The sequence below is a fragment of the Phyllostomus hastatus genome, unplaced genomic scaffold (genome assembly GCF_019186645.2).
Source record: "Phyllostomus hastatus isolate PE091 unplaced genomic scaffold, TTU_PhHast_1.1 phas_scaffold_216, whole genome shotgun sequence".
Classification (NCBI taxonomy): domain Eukaryota; kingdom Metazoa; phylum Chordata; class Mammalia; order Chiroptera; family Phyllostomidae; genus Phyllostomus; species Phyllostomus hastatus.
In genome coordinates this window covers 14,340,777-14,359,966 of record NW_025334018.1, presented here as the reverse complement: position 1 = coordinate 14,359,966, position 19,190 = coordinate 14,340,777, and the positions used below count along the sequence as shown (strand labels likewise).

The following is a 19,190-nucleotide window of genomic DNA, read 5'->3' as shown; positions in this document are numbered from 1 at the left end:
AGAGACAGAGGCCACGCACTGTGTAATAGTGTTTATGTTCAATGTCCGCAACAGGCCAATCCAGGGACAGAAAGTAGATTAGTGGCTGCCAGGGTTAGGAGGGGGCAGAAATGCGGAGTGACAGCTTAATGGGTATAGGGTTTCTTTCTGAAGTGAGGAAAATGTTCTGGAATGAGTGGTGAGGGTTGCATAACTGCGTGACTATATTTAAAAACAACGGAAAGGGGTACTTTTAAGAATAAGTTTTATGGTGTGTGCATTATGTCTCAGTGAAAAACAACTGAAACTATAAAACCTCTAGAAGAGAACTTTTGTGAACTTGGTTAGGCAAAGACTTCTTAGATAAGGCATCAAAAACACAATCCATAAAAAATTGATAAATTGGACATCAACATTAAAGTTTTTGCTCTGTGAAAAATACTGCTAGGAGAATGAAATAAAAAGCCATATGCTAGGAGAAATTCTTTGTAGAACACATATCTGATGAAAGATTTGTGTCCAAGGGACTTATCTAAGAAAAAGAAGGAGATCAAAACTTTGAACAGTAAAATGATCAAAACTCACAACTATCAACAACTGAACCTTAAAAAATAACAAAAAATCTAACAACTAGAACAAGAACAGACTCACAGAAGCAGAAATCACATGGAGGGTTAGCAGCAGGGACGGGAAGCGGGAAGAATGAGGGATATGTATTCCCTGTATTTCCTGTACAGGGAATGAGAAGCATGAAAGGTAGGTAGAAAATAGACAGGGGGAGGTTAAAAATAGTAGAGGAAATGGAGAAGCCAAAGAACTTGTATGAATGACCCTGGACACGAACTAAGGGATGGGGGAAATGCTGGTGGGGGCGGTGCAGAATGGAGGGGAATAAAGGGGAGAAAAAAACAGGATGACTGTAATAGCATAATCAATAAAATGTACTTTAAAAAAAAGATTTGTGTCCAGACTATAAAACAAACTCTAAAATCTCAATAATAAAAAAGCAAACAATCATTTGTTTAAATGGGCTAAAGATCTGAACACTTCAAAAAAGATAATAGAGAAATAAAAAATAAGTACATGAAGAGATACTCAACATAATTAGTCATTGGGGAAATGCAAATTTAAACTCATAATGAAGTGCTACTATATATTGGTGCGGCTGAAATTAAAAAGATTGCCAAGGGTGTGGAACAACAAAAACTTTCACGGTTCAACCATTTTGGAAATATCTGGCAGTCCTTTTTGCAAAAAATTAAAGGCCTGGCTGGTGAGGCTCAGTGGATTGAGTGCCAGCCTGCAAACCAAAGTGTTGCCGGTTCGATTCCCAGTCAGGTCACATGCCTGGGTTGTAGGCCAGGTCCCCAGTAGGGGCAAGTGAGAGGTAACTACACATGGATGTTTCTCTCCCCCTCTTTCTCCTTCCCTTCCCTTCTCTCTAAAAATAAATAAATGAAATCTTTTTAAAAATTAAATATATTCCTACCATACTTTAGCATATTCATCCAAAAGACAGCACGAATCCATAAAAGACTTGTATAAGAATGTTCATAGCAACTTTATTTGTAATAGCCAAAAGATGGAACAATTCACATGTCCATTATCAGCAGAATGGGAAAACAAATGTGGTATATCCATTCAGTGGAGCATTACTCAGCAATAAAAGGAATGAACTATGGCCCTGACTGGTGTGACTCAGTTGGTTGGGCATCATACTGCAAAGCGAAAGGTCACTGGTTCAATTCCAGGTGAGGGCACATGCCCGGGTTTCGGGTTCAGTCCCAGTCGGGGTGCATACCAGAGGCAACTGATCGATGTTTCTCTCCCTCTCTTTCTCCCTCCCTTCTCCTCTCTCTAAAAATAAATAAACAAAATCCTTTCAAAAAGGGAATGAACTATTGATACACACAGCAACGTGGGTGAATCTCAAAGTAAACGTGCTGGGTGAGAGAAGCCAGACGAAAAGGAGCACATACTGTGTAACTGCATTTCCACAAAAGTCTAGAAAGTGCAAACTAACCTACAGTGACAGAAAGAAAGATCGGGGGCTGCCCAGGGCCAGGAGAGGAGCAACAGGAGAGGGAGGGACGGAGGGAACCCCCAGGGGCCAGGGGAACGTCTGTGGGGGGTGGAGATGTTCACTGTCTTGATTGTGGTGGTGTCGTGGGTACGTCTAAAACTCACAAAAAGTGTAAACTTTAAATCTGTGCAGTTGATTGCAAGTCAGTTACACCTCAGTAAAGCTGGAGAGAGAGAGAACAGTTGTGAGTAAAGATGTAACGTATTACAATATCCTACAAAGCAGAGAAAGTCCACTTTGATTCCGCGCCAAGATTGTTCGCCTTTTAGGATGGAATGATCCCAGAAGACCCAGAAGGCTTCCCCAGATCCTTGACACAAACTTTCCCTTTACCAGAACACCTTTCCCTCGCCTCTGAACCTGGTGACTGTCACCACGTCTCTCGAGCCCAGCTCGAATCTCATGTTCCCCTTGAGGCTTTCCCTGTCTTCTCCGGGCAGCGTTAGCGGCCTCAGTCCCAGCTGTCCAGGCACCTGGGAATCCAACGTCTAACCCCCGGGAGTTCTGGGGTGTCAGATGTGTGGCTTCTCCTGTTCCCGGAAGACCCTAAAGGCCCACGACTTGCACTGATTTGCCACTTTCCTGAGTCACAGACGTGAGTCTTGCAAAGAAGGAGACACGAGACAACGAGGCAGCCGAGCCCCCACCCACCTCCGGGCCTTCACAGCCCATCCCAGCCCATTGCCTCTACTTGATATGAAAACTGGTTTGTTTGGGGTTTTGCCCTTATGAAGAATGGACGGCCTAAAAAGGAGCTGTCAGCTTGTGATGGAAATGATGAGTGGGGGAAGCCGTCCAAGAAAGGGATGGTTCTTAGCCAGAAAATAGCTTTGTAAATTACTTTAATCTTTTATTAAGGATCTGGAAGAATCGCTTAAAAATCTTAGTTGTACTTTATAGCATTTTATTGGGACAAGTTATATACTTGGGTGACATGAACAGGGTTGCAAACGTGGAAAGGCTCTGGGCCTTGCCCCTCAAGGAATGTCAAAAACTCCCAGGAGCTCCGGTGAGGACTCGTCTTGTTGCTTTATCGTGTGTTTAGCTGCCTCCCCTCTAGTCTGAGGAGCACGGTAGCCTGGGCTCTGAAGCTGGATTGTCTGAGCGCAAATCTCAAGTCCCTTCAATGCTGTGTGACCTTGAACAGGTGACTTAACCTCTGTGCTCCTCGACTTCCTCATCTTTAAAATGGCGAGTAAAATAGTACCTGCCTAATAGCATTAATTTAAGTGATTGAATATGGCAATACATAAAAAGCACTTAAATCAGTGTCTAACCCATCAGAAGTGCTTGATAAATGTTAGTAATTAGTTTGAGAGTTTCCTCTAGGGCAGAGTGTAGGTATGAGGGGCTTTATTAAAACTTCCTAGTTCTCGTGGCTCAGGCGCCGCTTGGCCCCCTGGATGTACTCAACAAGAGTTAAGAGAACGAGTAAGTCGGTGAGGAATGAGTTATGGCCCTGCCACTTCGCTCCTAAAGTCAAAACTGCTTTACCTCTGGTGGAACGAGGGCACCCTGGGTGGGCTGATCTGGCATCTAGACGCCCCTGATGCGGCCAGCACCCCTACCCCTGGGGCACCCACCACCGCCATCAACTTCACAGCCACTGATAACCACGGAGCTGCGACTGGGAGGGAGCAGGAGACGCGGCGAGGGCAATGGAGGACATGAGCCTGGCCTGGGTCCCCCATCTGTCCATCACAGTAGAGACATGAGGGCCAAAATCAGACGAACTATTCAAGAGACATGGAGACCCGCCTTGGGATCCAGCTAGCACCCTTGCCCCTCCAGAGTTCATTCTCGACCCAGCACCCGGGGGCATCCTCTTAGAACCTTAAGTTAATCACATCCCCACCCTGTACAAAGCCTTCCAGTGGCATCGCCCCTCACTAGAAGCAAACCCCAAATTCTCACCGTGGCCCACTCGGCCCTGCGTGCCCCGGCTTGTACCTCCTCCCCCATCTCCTCTCCTGCCTCGCTCCCACCTGCACACGCCACCCCAGCCTTCTCACCCATCACCTGTGTCTTGCAGCTCCTCAAGCACAGCCGAGAGCCCTGCCTAGAGCGTTCGCACTCACCGGTCCCTCTGGGCGGTACGCTTTCCCCCGGCAACCCCCGGTTCACTCCACCGCTTTCCTGAGGTCTCCGCTCAGACGCCACGTCATCGGAGAGGTCCTGTCAGTCCACCGAACTAGAGTTCCCGGACAGCAGAGACTTCGTCTGCTCTATACAAGGCTCCATCCCCAACACCTCGCCCAGCATCTCAGTGGTTACTTATTGACTGAGGCAGTGACTAACACCCCAAGAATGCACCTGTTCTCTGCTCCTGTTTCTGTTTCCCTCCCAGGGCCGGATCCTCCCCAAGTGGAGGCTTCTTCCGAGTCGTGAACTGTCTCTATCCAAACACAGTTCCTGCACCCCCGCAGAGTAAGGGGGATAACCGTGTGCCCCTTTGCGGACAACAGGGAGCTGCTAATTGTACAGAACTGTGTTGGCAAAACTCAGGGGTCCCTGGCTTCACAACATGAATTTGCATTTGCCGGTGTTTTGCAGACCAGGTCCAAGGTATGATGTGTTTAGGAGACCGAGTACTGATTACTGCCGCCCCATGAACTGAAGCAACAGAGGGGAACGTAGAAGGAAGAGGAAGGAAAACCCTGACGACGTTCTCCCTGGGGCAGGGCTAAGGAGATGCATTTCAACAACTTCCCTGGGTGATTCTTAAATAGCCAGCTTAAGACGGCTCCTTAGAAAGGCTTTTGGAGGTTTAATAAAGTATTGTACAAGGCCACACATTACAGTGAGAAAGGCGGGGGCCATTACAGCCAAATGGGCCTGGGTTCAAACCTGACCATCACTAGTTATTGCCTGTGCAACCCTCTGCTGCCACTGGGCCTCTCGGATTCGAAGGTCCCATTTCTAGGTACAGTAGGTAATTACACCTAACCTATTGGGCTGCTGTGGTGATTACAGTGACATGTGTAGCACTCCTGGAACATTGCAGATGCTTAATAGATGGTAGTCTGTTACTGTTATTTTTGTGGCCTCTGTTTTCTGAGTGCTTGCAACCCCCCCACGACGTTCTGTGACAAACTGGCATGCTTACCTTTCTCGTCTATGACCTCGCAGAGGCGAACACAGTCCAGAGGGCCAGTCTGTGAATAAGAAAATCTTCAGCCCGTCCCTTCCCTAGAGTTCCCCCTCCCTCCTCTGGAATAGATCAAGGAACACATTTTTGCTCTTAACTAGCCATTAATCATTAATAATAAGTCCTTACACTTTCAGCATCTGTACTCGACCAGAGCTTTGAGGTGTATTTCAGGGCGAAGGCGTGAGAACAGGGAGGTCAAGCACGCCCCATTACCGCTCGCTGGGAGAGGTCCGGCAGTGGCCGGCGCGCGGCCGCAGCGTGGGTGCGCTGCACTTTGGAGCCCACAAACCCTGTGCGCCTCCATCAGGCCACACTCCCCATCAGGCAGGACTCAGGCTCAGCGCTTGAGGGCCAAGAGGGAACGGAGGCCGTGCGGATCCGTTTCCTCTTGCCTCCTGCCCCTCCTACCAGGCGGCAGGGGTCTGGAGGGATGGATGGAGAAGGAGGGCGCAGGCGACCCCCAACTCGGCTGCACCACTCCAAGGACGATCTCATCCCTGGGAAGAGCCTCTCCCATCCAAGTCGAAGGTGGCAGGGGCACAGCGGCTCTGCTTCCAGTCCAACCGGCTGCCAGCCTTCTGCGACTCCACACCGCCCCCTGCTGGAGGCCGGCTTGCACAGAGCCCGACTGGCCACCGCTCGCACGGGATCACTTTCTGTGAGTCCCCCGCGCCGCCCCTCTGGGGCTGCTTCCGGAGCCACAGAACGGGCTGGAATGGAGAGTGACACCCCAATTTCTTTCTCGGTCTTACGGTAAATCTTAATCTGTCATACTGGGTGATCTCCTTGCTCTCTCTGAACTTCAGTTTTTCCCGGGTTGTAACTAGAAGATGCAGCCCTGACTTTGCCTGCCCTCCTACGGAGAAATGAGACAGAATAACAGTACGGCCCACTCTGCCAAGTGGAAAGAACTGGGGCTTTTCAGAGGAAACCGCTATACACTTCAGAACTAGATGGGCAGAAGCAGCAGCATTCCCAGTAAACAAGTGGAGAAACTAAGGCCCAGAGAATCAAAGCCAGCAGCTGCAGGGAACAGACATTATGTATTTATGTTACCAAGTGCTCACATATATTATTTAAGCTCCTACTATGTGCCTGGCACTGTGATACCTGGATGAAACTCAGGTGCTGTACTTCAAGTCCCTTCGCTGGGCCACTTGGCGATCTTTCTCCTCTCCACCTTGCTCCCACTGTTTTCCTTCTGAACGTGTTCCCCTGTGCCCTTGGTAACCCTCCCTCCACTAAAAACAAATTCTACGCCCACACCAGCCTCTGGGAACTTTCACTACAGCCTCCCCCTCACTGACGCTAAAACCTGGCCCAGCCCAAGGACGCTGGCTGCCCGGCAGCCTCTGCGTAGAGGAGGCTCTTCCTCCCACTCGAGTCCCCCTTCCAGCCAGCCAGCCAAGGTGCCCTCCGGGTCAGCAGCCCCCAGCTTCCTCCGCCACTTCCACACCATGACTTTTCCAGCCTCGCCTATAGGCCTCCTCACACTAAACGGCTCATTGCCCTCTACCTCTTAGTGCTGTCATTGACCTTGGCCCACACCAGCTGACAATTCGTCCCCGCTTCCCCATTAACCCCCCCACCCACCGCCCTGAGGCATAACTGCGCAGGCCAACCCATCTGAAACCCCGGCCTGTCTCTGACTCTGTCCTCACTCCTTCAAGCAACCTTCCACTCTGCCTTCAGCTACGCTTCCCAAGGCCGCACCTGGACCATCACTAGCACGGCTCTGCCTCTCCAAAACTAAATGTCAGTGTCCCACAGGGACCCCAACTTTTCCAGCTCTGTTCTCGTCCTCCTGCTTCCCCACTCCTTGACCTCACTGAGTTCCAGCATTTAACCCTCTAATTGCCTCAGAGTGTATCCTCCCTTCCCCCTCAACCCCGGGCCTTTGAGATGCCAGCTAGATCTCTGGCCAACAGCTTGGGTAATTTCTCACCAGCCTCCACCAATATCTCTGCCTTTCCTTCACAAGTCCTGAGACGCCCAGGCCCACAGTCGGCTCTACAACTGCCTGTCCTGCCCTTGAGCCTGAACTTCTGAGTCTTAATATAGAAAACTGCGCACTCCGGCACAGACTGGTCCTTTGTGAGGTTCACCGAGGCTATCACACGTCTGCCTCACTCTCCCCAAGCCCTCGGCAGGTCGCCTGTCCTCCTGCCCCAGGAGAAAATCAAAGCCCAGAGCTCCCTCAGCTTCTCAGCCTCCTTCCCTCGCAGCTATATTCGGATTACCCACCACATAGCTTTCCTAACGGTCTCCAGGCTCAAAGGATGTTCCTCTCCCTGTAAAGAACCTGCCTTTCCACCTGGGCCGAAATTCTTGTCTTCAATGTCCTCTGAAATGTCTCTTCCCTTCTTGTACACGCGCGCCAGTAAGCATCAACTCGGGACACAGAAACCACGCCCTAATTTAAACAGGGAAATCTCCGTATAAAGAATGATTAACTAGGACAGGGACTGCTTTCGAAAGGGAGAGAAAGAACTCAGTGAAACACACAAACGCTCGACAGAAGGAGCAGCCTCTGCCTCTGGGGCCGAGACAGAGCACCCAAGGAGGAAGGAAGCCTGCGAGAGACCCTACTACTCACTCCCTAAGCAGAATGAGAGGAGACATGCAAAACGAAACACAAAAGGAAACGACCACAGCATTAGTCAGCTGTGAGACAACTTGGACACTGAAGGGAAAAAGAGAGAGGGGAGGTTAAAACAATTTTTTGAAGAAATAATGACCAAAATTTTTCCAAATTTTAGGAAAATCATAAGTCTGCAGAATGAACCCTAGCACATGAAATATGAATAATCAAGGCACATTATAAATTTGCGTCAAAACAGAAAGTGCTTAGGAATAAAATTGACAAAATTTGTGCAAAACTCATACATGGAAAAGTAGAAAACACTGCTGAGAGGAATTAAAGAACACCTAAATAAGTGGGCGGGAAGACACAATATTGTGAAGATGTCAACTATTCCCAAGATGATTGATAGATTCAACATGATTCCAATAAAAACCCCAGCAGGGCTTTATTTTTGCAGAAATTGACAAGTCGATTTTAAAATTTATGTGGAAGTTCAAAGGACTTAGACTAGCCAAACAGTTCTGAAAAAAGAATTATGAAGTTAGAGGACTTATATAACTTGACTTGAAGATTTATTAGAAGTATAATAATCAATGCAAGGTATTGATAATATATGCCGGAGGACAAGCATATATTCTAATGAAACAGACCCACAGAATGGTCTATAAGACATGACAAGATATGCAATCAGTCATCAGATAACTGCAAATTAAATCCACAATTAGGTCCTCCTACACACGTACTAGAATGACTGAAAATTAAAAATAATAAAATACCAAGTAAGGTGAGAACAGAGCATCAGAAATCTCATGAATTATTGATGAAAGTCTAAAATGGCATAACCACTTTGGGAAGAAGTTAGGCGATTGCTCTTAAACATGCACTTGCATTTGACCAAGCAATTCCACTGCTAGGTTTTTAACAATAAACATGAAAAAAATATACATACACAAAATGACTTGTGCACAAATTTTTGTAGCTGCTTCATCCATAATGGCCCCAAACTAGAAATAACTCGTGTCCATCAACAAGTAAGTGGATAAACAGCTGTGGGATATTCATACAGTGAAATTTTACCCCAAAATATGCAGGAACATGTTACTGACCCACGCAATAACATGATGAAGCAATATGCAAGATATATACCGGGCGGTTCCATTGAGAGGAATTCCAGACTACGCGAAACCAATCCATGGTAACTGGAATCAGATCACGGGCTTCCAGAGCGGGCAGGGCGGGAGAGTACCCCCGGGGAGGGCATGGGGGAACCTCCAGCATGATGGGAACGCCCTACCTCTGGACCGGCGTGGAGGCTGCGTGGACGCACACCTGCCTCAGCACTGCACCAGGACGGCCGCCGGCTGCCGAGACGGCCGCATCTTCCTGGGAACCAGACGCTCTAGACGGCGGCGTTGGTTGCTCGTGAGTTGCGCCTCAATAGGCTGATCATTTAAAAGGAAATAGAAAAAATGTCACTCAGTTGGTCCCTGCCTCCTGACTCCCTGCCTACCTCTCTTGACAATCTTTAATCTTCTTCATGAACTCTCCCCTTTGTCTGCCCCCGGAACCACGGGGAAAGCCTGACCTTCCGGCCTCAGTGCTCTTCTTCCTCACACGACCCTCACGGCCTCACTCGCCGCCAGCGGTGTGGCCACCACCGACTGGAAGACCGGTCTCCAATCTCCATTTCTTGCACAGACGCTCCCCCAGAGCTCCAGGCAGGTGTGTACATCCAAATGCCCAATGAAAACCCTGTATCTCAGGCTCAGCATGTCTAAAACTGAGATCAGTTACTGTGTGTAACTTCAAGCCCATCTTTTCTACTGTGTTCTTCATATAAATTGATACACCATGCCTGACACTTAGACCCGCAGTATATATACACACACACTATATATGTGAAATGTATATATATATATGCACAACATATGTAATATATGCACGTATATATTAATTAAGCACATGACCAACATGTTTTGTCTAGCCCAGCCAATCCCTCCCAAAGGGAGGCTAGAAAGATATAACTTCCTTCTAGGCTGCCCATGTGACACTGAGCAAATTCTCACCCTCTCAGGGCCTCAGAGAAATAATACAAAAGGCATGGGGTTGGAATCAGTTAGAAGCAGGTTTCAATTCCTGCCAACCATAGATATATCTTTGGCGTGTGGTTTTTACTTTTTGGACTCCACTTTCCCTACCTGTGAAGTAGAAAGACTAATATCTATATTCGAAGGTTGTGCTGAGTGGTAAATGAAATGTGAGCCCTGGCTGGTAGGCTCAGTGGACTGAGCACCGGCCTGTGAACCAAAAGTTTGCGGGTTCGAGTCCCAGTCGGGGCATGTGCCTGGATTGCGGGCCAGGTCCCCAATAGGGGGCGTGTAAGAAACAACCACGTCTCTCTCCTATATTGAAGTTTCTCTCCCTCTCTCCCTCTCTGCCCCCTCTCTAAAAAAGTAAATAAATAAAATCTTTTTTTTTAAAGCAATGTGACACTGGCACATAAGAGGTGTCACTAAATGCTAGTTCATTCTCCCACCCTTCCCCTCCCTCTCCCCCCTCCAGTCACTCCCTGGAAGGACAGGGAGTTGGGACGGGCTGGCACACGTACATCTCACAATGGCACCTTCTCCACCACAGGCCTCAGTGTTTCGAGATAAGGGAAGATGTTCTCCCCTCCCCCCGAGCACACGGTCACCGCCAGAACTGCCCGCAATTGGTATTCCGGGCAGGCGCAGCCAGGGCCCGTCGCTGTTATCTGATGGGGCGTGTGTCTGGGAAACGGGGGACAGGAAGACTGTTGAGAAAGCACATTTGCCCTCCCCAGGTAAGCAGGAGAAATAACGGAACTCAAATTGGAATGACCAGGAGATAAAACTCCTGCCCACCAGGTGTTTATCCCTGTTCATAAAAACAACTATTTCGAGGTAATGAAAAAACACTCCCCGTTGGGGAAGCAAATGGAGCCGCACATTTCTGAAACAATGCGGGAGAGAGCAGCCAACTCGGCGAGCAGAGGGCAGGCGCTTGCAGGGCAGGACCAGCGCCAGCGGCTCCAGACGCTCCCCACCGGGCAAGGCCGACCCCTTGAGACAAGCTGCCCACCCCCAGACCGCCCGGGCCTCTCGCTGGCCAGCCCTTGGCTTCGGGGGTGCAGGAGGGCTCCGCCTTTTCCCTACACCCACAGCCCAAAAATTCAACTCTGCTTCTGATTCCTTCATGCTGCCCTACGAACTCCGCTCCTGAGGACACTGTCGCCCCAGGTCTTCCTTCCTCTGTGGTTCCAGAAGTGAAGCAGCACACGGGCGTTCGTGGTTGAAAGAGTTTACTCTGATCACGAGGGGAATGGATAGGGAGCAACAGAAACAACAAAAATGAAGGCGTTATTTCCCCAATGAGCCCTTATGTGCAGGGTGACCCAACGCCCCTCTCTGCCCAGGACAGTCCTGGGTTATACCTGCTGTCCCGATCTAACTGTTTTTTAAATTTGTTTAATTAAAAAAAATTTTAATTGTATTCTTCCACTACCATTTATCCCTCTTATACCCTTATACCCCTTACCCCCCCACCCCCCACAATCACCCCACTGTTGTCCATGCCCATGAGTCCTTTTTCCTTTTTGTTCAATCCCTCCACCCCAACCCCCCACCTTAGCTGTCAGCCTGCGCTCCGTCTCTGAGTCTGCCTTGGTTTTGCTTGTTAGTTCAGCCTGTTCATTAGATTCCACATATGAGTGAATCCTATGGTATTTGTATTTCTTCCACTGGCTTATTTCACTTAGCATAATGTTCTCCAGGTCCATCCATACTGTCGCAAAGGGTAAGATTCTCTTCTTTTTTACAGCCGAATAGTATTCCATGGTGTAACTGTCCCATGGTTGCTCCATCCACTCATCTGCTGCCGCCACACCACCCTGGACACGCCCAGCCTCGCCTGATCTGACTATTGATAGCATCCCTCTCACTCTCAAAAGTACCCACGTTTGGTCATAGAGTTTCTCTATTTATATGGCACTTACTTACTTTACACCAAGCACGCGGACATTAATTTATTTAACCCTCAAAGTCATCTTATCAAGTAAGAAACATTTTAAAAACATGAGCCCAAGGCAGAGAGGCTAAGCAGCCAGGGCTCTTCACGCCCATGGTCAGCTAGCTATGAAAAAGCTGTAGGAAGTCACTCCTGCCATGTAATAAATGTGCATGCCTACTATGTGCCAGGCACTGCTACCAACTGTGAAGACATTTACGAACCAGGCAGAGTCCCTGCACCAAGGAACTTCAAGTCTGGGGGAGAAGATACAAGTGCAGGGGACACAGAGGACAAACAGGATAGGGGAGGGGCAGTAACCTGGCCTGAAGAGATCACGGGAAGCTTCCTGGAGGAAGTGGCATGGAGGAGAGTCCTGAATAAAGAGTAGTTAGCCAGACCGGAAGAACCCAGAAAAGGCGAAACAGCACACCCAAAGGTCCCCACGACAGCAAAGACAGCGCAGTGAAGTCGGAATTCAGCAGGTCAGGAGCACCCAGTGCTGCCTGGGGCCGGGGAAGTAGCAAAAGTTGGAGTTGAAAACATAAGCAGAGGCCAGATCAACAAGGGATGTCGCTGACAAGCTCACGTTTGCACTTGATCCTGAAGTTAACGGGAAGCTCATGACTTTCTAGGAAGCCCAGGACTTTGTAGAAACGTAAGCAGGGAGGCAACCAGATCAAAATTTCACTGTGTCACTGTGGTTGTCATGCAGAAACGGATCGAAACAGGAAGAGCTGGGCAGACACAGAAAGCCCAGCGGGACGGCTGCTGCCAGGGCCCACGGGAAGGAGGAAGGTGAGGGACTGGGTGGACAGAGGAGGCAGAGCAGGCAGGACGGGGTGGCTGGGTGGGGGGAAAGGAGGGTCATGGATGCCTGGAGAGGTCCTTTCGGAGTCTAGAGCTCAGGGCACAGGCCTTGGCAAGAGACATGGATTTACTTGGAAGCCATCTGAGTGCAGGTGGTGACTGAGCCACCAGATTAGGTGGCTCACCTGTGACTGTGTGTTAAGTGGGGAGAGAAAGAAATGGCCACAAAGAAGAATGGGAAGGGGAGGCAGGAGCCCAACCAAGGGAGCCTGGCATCACTGCCCCACCAGGAGGAGGAGGAGGAGGAGGAGGAAGAGGAGAGCCATGTCTGAGGCTGCAGGGAGCACGGGGTACAGCCAGACATGCACGCGGTTTATCCACAAGACGGTCATGAGAAATCTTAGGGGAGCAGGCGCACAGGGCAGGCAGCAGGGCGACTACAAGGGGATTGAGAGGATGAGGTGGGGGGTGGGGAGCATGGGGAGCAGTCTCTCGGAGCTCAGCACTGAGGGCAGAGAGAGAGTGGGGGCGGCGCAAGTGGGGTCAGAGCCTGGCCCAGACACCCAGCTCCCTATTTTCTTACTGTGTCCCCTCCCTCCCTGCCTCTCCCCTCCTGTTCTACCAATACAAACTACAGGAAAACGGGTAGCCACAGCAGAAACAGTTAAGGCATCTCACTAAGCTCATGTTGCCATTTCCCTGTTTTACAGAACTAGGCACCTAATGGACTTGGTTTCCAACGGGGCGTCTTCTGCGAAGCAGCAGCCATTGGGGTGGAAGGGGCACCTGTCTCTGTTAGCACCCATGCAGGAGACCGTCTGTGTCAAGGAGACCATCTGTGTTCCCGGGAGCCACCCGAATGGGCCACTGGGTCCCTTGTGGACATCTCCTCAATTCCAGGATCATTTATTTGAACAGGCCCAGAACTGTTGTGGGCACTCAGGGTTAAAAGGTGAGTAACTCATGGTCCTGGGGCATAGTTATAAGGAACTTTTTCAGGTGGGCCCCCTAAACTCTGAGCTTCCCAGGCACCTCCAAGGGTATGACCCTAGGTTTTCCCCAGAAGGGTTTGCAGTAGGTTGAAATAAGCCAAAGAAGGTTCTGTCTCCCACAAAAGTGTCTGGGATTGTCACCACAGCTGGAGACTAGGAGAAATGATTAGTAGAGCACTGTCTGTCAGTCACTCATTCAATCAACAAACAGTTATAGAACACCTACTCTGTGCCAGTCACCGTGTGGGATACCAGAGGTAAGAACAATGAGTAAGATAGACATGATCTGCCTGCCCGTGGAGCTTTCAAATGAGTTACGTAAGCCACATTAATCAAGATAATTGTACAAATATCTAATTACAAATCATGTCACAGGCTACAGAGATAATACTGGAACCTACTCGCTCTGCTGGGGTAAGGAAACTTTTCTGAGAAAGTGACACTGAGATGTGTAGGCTTTAAGTACAGGGGAGGAGGAGCAGCTCAGAAAAACTATGGAATAATACTAGCAAAGACTCAGGAACAGAAAAGCAGCCAGCATGACAGAAAGAAAGGTGTTCGTTCTCACACCTGTTCCAACAGGAAGGCAGACTTTACTTGGGACTGGGCAGCAGGGTGTCAAGACTATGGCAACAGGGGAGACATACCGGGTTAACTCCAAATCCAAGTGGACAAATGGGGACGAGAAAGTGCTAAGAGGAGACACTGAGGGTAGGGGGGGTTCTTGCAGAAGGCCGGCCACGGGCTTAGGCGGCAAAGGTGGGGGCTGAGGAACTGGGTCGGACATCCCGGGTGGGGAGACTCTCTAAACTGACTCAGCAGGATTCTCGCTAGGACTGGGCGATGCGCAGGCCCAGCAAGGCCGGGCAGGGGTGGGAGCAGACGACGCTGAGACCCAGCCAAGCAAAGGGCTTGGAGGAGGCTGACGGAGGTCTGGTCAGGACAGAGACTTCATCACCAGGTATGTAGGCGGAGGGGCACTAGGTGATCCTGGGGGGCTGAGCAGGAACCAAATGATGAGCACTTTGTGAATCAGGTTATCCTCAGAGCACTAGAAAGTTTTAATTCACAGGAAGGGGGTATTGCATCATTAGATTGTGTTTTCTTAAAGTCTACTCAGCTTGCTGCGTGGAGAATAAAGTGGGAGGGGCTAGAGCGAACTCTAGAAGACCCATGGGAGAGCTACCGCTGCTGTCCTGGAGAGAGACGGGATAAGGGACAGACCAAAGACATCTGAGGCAGTCAGGAGGTAAAACAGACAGCACTCGGTGACAGATCGGCGGTAGGCAGAACAGGGCATCCGCGAGTCTCCTGGCTTCTCTCCTCGCCTTTACTACCACCCTGTGGATCACAGGATTATTCTTCTCAACCACAGGGTAAGGGGTTTGAAGTGCAAGCAGTTAAGCGGCACACCACGGTCATACAGCCAGTCGGTCTGGCTCTGACGTGACTCCCTCCACGAGGCTACAGAAGAGTCAAGCAGCTCTTCCTGGAAGAAGATTCTGCTTCCTCTTTTCTTGCCCCTAAAAGCTATGCCTCGTCAATACCTCTTGCAGTGTACTTGACCCACAACATTCCCTGTCTGCCTATGCAATAGGAAAATAAATGAAAAACATTACCCCGGCAGACTGGCTGCAGTCTGAGTGAGCTGGCCTCTGCAGGTTGTACAAATCAGGTCCTTTGTTGAAGAAAGTGACTCCCTGAGCCTATCTAGCCGCGAGGACTGGAAGCCCTGGGAGAGCTGAGAGGCGAAGGGCTTGGGCGACAGGGAATTACATCGCTCTGCAGGACGGAGTTGGGGGAATTCTGGAGCAGGGACCGTGGCCGCCACTGAAACCACGACATCTAGCACACAGGAGAGACCCATGTTTTTGTGGAAACTCTGGAGATGGGTCCCAGCCGGCAACCTGTGATTTAACGAGCTCTTCAGGCCATTCCAGTACACCCTCCAGTATGAGGTCCTCTCACCTTTAAAACCTTTTTATCACCACCTGTACCACCCCAGGCCCCCAAGTCCTCAGTAAAAAACTGCTCCACGCAAGTCTTTCGTGAGTAGTGCTCTGGGAAACGGAGGACGAAGACCAGCCGCCCCAGAGTTGCTGCCAGTGGCCAGCAGGGAGGAAGGTAAGCGAGCATGCGAGACAAATGCTCAAGTGTGTAATAGACACTATTTGCTTCCCAAACTCCCATCCTCCATCGTTTTTTCTGGTAATTAATTGATTGGTTTCCATCTGAGGTTATAGCTTTTCCCCACGCGTAACCCATAGCTCTAGATAGAGCCCGTGACCTAGACCTAGCCTGCCAGAGCAACAAACGCCCCTGGCCACAGGGCTGGGTGCAGGGATGCGCACAGGGTCCGGGCAGAGCCGAGAAGACAGAGGGATGGCTTTCTCCGGCCTCGGGGACAGAGGGAGGTGCTCGTGGCCATGGACTATGACTGGATGTGAACTTGGAGCCCCCATGCTTCGGCCCACTGAGGAAGGAAGTGTGTCTAGAAACAGAACCCACGCAGCGAGTTACAGAGAGAGAAACCTGGGCCCGGGGAACATTTTTGGGAAGCGGGTCCCGCCTCCTCTTCATCAGCTGCTCCTGGAATTTCTCCTAGCATGAGCCAACAAAAACCCTTTTTGCTTTGGCTGGTTTGGATGGACTCTTCTGCCCCTTCTATCTGGAGGAGTCCCAGTTATGACGTAAGACACGGAGGTGAGTTCTTTTCCTCGGAAGGTGTGCCTACGGAAAGCAGGAGAACCTGGGACCAGAAGCTACGTAAGTCTGCCTCCGCTCAAGACTCAGCACTCCCCGGGGTTGAGCTGTGTCTCATTCCTTGTGGTGATGACAATGAGCACTCGGGGATGATTTTAGGACGAAAAAGAGGACAAGAGGCAAGGTGGCAGAAAGAAAAGGGGATGGGCAATGTATACAGATGCTTCCCTGCATAAGGAAGCAGGGGACCTGGGCCCCCGCAGTCACTGGGTTTAGGACAGACCGGACCCTGCAGGAGCCCAGCAGGGGCTGAGAAGCAGGAAATGAGGGCACAGAAGCTTCCAGCACAGCCTACTCCAAAGGGCCACTTACCAGAAAATTGCCTAGGAATGGAGGCGCGGTCACAGCCAGGTCATTACTTTCCCTACAAATATTTCTCCCTTTTTTGAGCAACAAGGACCCATTCAGCAACTGCTGGTGCCTCAGCTGAAATAACAGACCAGGGGAAACGTGTCATTGGCTCTCCTCAAACTGAAACTGGGCGGCACGGCGAGCCAAGGCTCTGCCTCTGGCCGTAGCACAGAAATTATTTTCTGCCGAATGCCAGGCCGTGTGTGGGGAAGAGGCGGGCTGGAGGGGAACGAGAAAGGGGACCGGCCTTCCGGTCAGCGTAGCCCTGCTGGCAAAGCTCCGGGGCTCAGAGCTGTGTCTGGAAAGCCAGCAGGGACAGAAGAAGGCACCTGCAGAAACAGGAAGAAAGACTGAAAGGGGAAGGGTTGAAAGAGAAGGAAAGAGTTCGCCTTTCATGAAATAAGTCAACTTCCATATAAAAAAAAAAAACAGTAGTTGACTCGTCTCTTTCCCCACCCATCTGCCTGCATCTAACACTTGCATGTAACCAACACAACATCAACCAGTTTATTAACTCATCATCTGGTATAGATTTTTCAGGGATAATTTAATAATTTCAAAGATTAGAAATAAAAGGAACTTGAGACTCAGCCAAAGGAACACAGAACATTCTTCCAGGGACCTATGACTAATCTGTATTTGTGGGGTAAGGGGAAGAGTTAAAAATGACTCAAAGCCTTGAGAACTGGGTGACTTGGAAACCACGGTTTATCTCATCTACTTCCAGGAATTCTCTCTCTTTTTTTTTAATTTATTGATTTGAGAGAGAGCAAGAAAGCAAAAGATCAATTTGCTGTTCCACCTATTTATGCACTCATTGGCTGAGTCTTATATGTGCCCTGACCAGGAATTGAACCCACAACCTTGGCGTATGGGAATGATGCTCTAACCAACTGAACTACCCAGCAGGGCCTTGCAGAAATGTTCTGTCTGGGCCAGACTATAACCCATCTACCCCTCCTTTGAACCCCTTTGTGAGCTTTTTGCTCCCCATCCTGGCCCACCAACTTCAGAAGAGGAAAAGAACCCCACAGAGGAAGAGGGAGACAGGACCTGAGGTCCTCCGGGTGGTCTCGCCAAGGCCTCCACAGCAACGCTCTGGTGCAGCCCCCAAGTGCCACCTGGTTATGTCTCTCCCTGAGCAAACTGTCCCCAAGATCACATGCACTTTGCCCTTTGCTTTGTCTTTGCCATCCTATCTCCAGGATTTTATCTTTGGATCTGGAGATCCAAAAAACCTCAGGGCCCTAGCTTCCCGGTCCTTGGGAGGAGCTGCCAGGCGGCCCCAGTAACGGAAAGGACAGTGAGTCACACGGACCTGGGCTCAGTCCCACCTTCCCTCCAACCCCCGCCCTGGCACCACCCGGCACTGGTGCCATGGAAACAGTGGGACTGGAGGACCCAGCCCTTTGATCTCAGTCCAGGGTCTCGGTTATCCTTTCTTCAACTAAGTCTCAGTGAGCTCACCAGTAAAATGAGGACCGCAGTGACTACTTTAAAGGTTTCCTGTGAGGATTCCAAGAAATAAGGTGCCTAGTGGGAAGTAGGCACTAAGTAATTCGCTGGTGTGTTGTCACTGTTACTGTTACTGTGTGAGCTCTGGGCAAGGCATTCAACCTCCCCGAGCCTGCTTTCTTATCTGAACGACCAGAAGCAATAATAACTACCTCCTAGGATGGTCACAAGGATTACGTATGTAAAGAGGACAAGAATTATGCATGTAATGTCGGTAAAGCACCTGGCACCAGCGCCTGGTGCACAGGAAGCACTGAGTTTTAAATTTCCTAGCCTTTCTTCCCCATACTTCCCCCTACACAATCCATGGTAAGAATTTCCTGGCTCCCCTCATGGCCAAGCTAGCCCCAACAATTAACTTACAAAACAGAAGTATCTGTCCCTGGAAGTGGTTTTTCCGACTGCCGACTGCCGATTGCAGGAGCCAGCTACCTGTTGGGCTCTCAGCCCACACCCATAAAAGGAAAAAGTCTCCAGTGAGAGGCCTCGCCCAGGCGCACTGAGAAGGCCCGGAGGGAAGCAGACAGCTGCAGGACTCACCGCTCAGCACTAGGGGGAGCAATAAGCTCGGGAACACAGTGAGGGCCACGCCCCAAAATCTCTCAACTTCCCTTGCCCTGGTCCCTCGGATTCAGCAGGTCCAGCAGGAAGAGAAGGCTAAAGGGATACTCGGAAAGGCCTCCGTGGAAACAAGTGAAGGGAGAAAATGCAGGGAGCTGTGGCGAGCCCACCTTCAGCCTGGGACCTGCCTGGGAGAGCCCCTGCAGGCTTCTAGCCTGCGACCTCCAGATCCCCTGCTGGAGGAGCCCACGGGGGGGCTCCAGTGAGGAACAGGAGGTGGGGAAGACGGGGCCGGATCCCTTTCCCAGTCACTCCAACTCGTACATCTAGACGCCCAGCATTATCAGTCACCCCAGTGAGTCACGGCTAGGTGTT

At 50.3% G+C, this 19,190-nt stretch overlaps 1 long non-coding RNA gene across 2 annotated transcripts in view; it reads right to left on the bottom strand.

Annotated features, from left to right (window-relative positions):
- The window catches only part of LOC123804369, a 51,529-nt gene extending 32,858 nt beyond the window's left edge, over positions 1 to 18,671 (bottom strand). Inside the window, exons 1-2 of one of the 2 annotated variants that reach the window (XR_006783150.1) lie at positions 18,618 to 18,671; positions 9,092 to 9,239 (exon numbers count right to left, since the gene is read on the bottom strand). This is a non-coding gene — a long non-coding RNA (uncharacterized LOC123804369). Of the gene's footprint in view, positions 1 to 4,140; positions 4,245 to 9,091; positions 9,240 to 18,617 lie in introns of those variants that run through there. The other variant, XR_006783151.1, reaches the window with a different exon arrangement.
- Between the last annotated feature and the right edge of the window lie 519 nt (positions 18,672 to 19,190).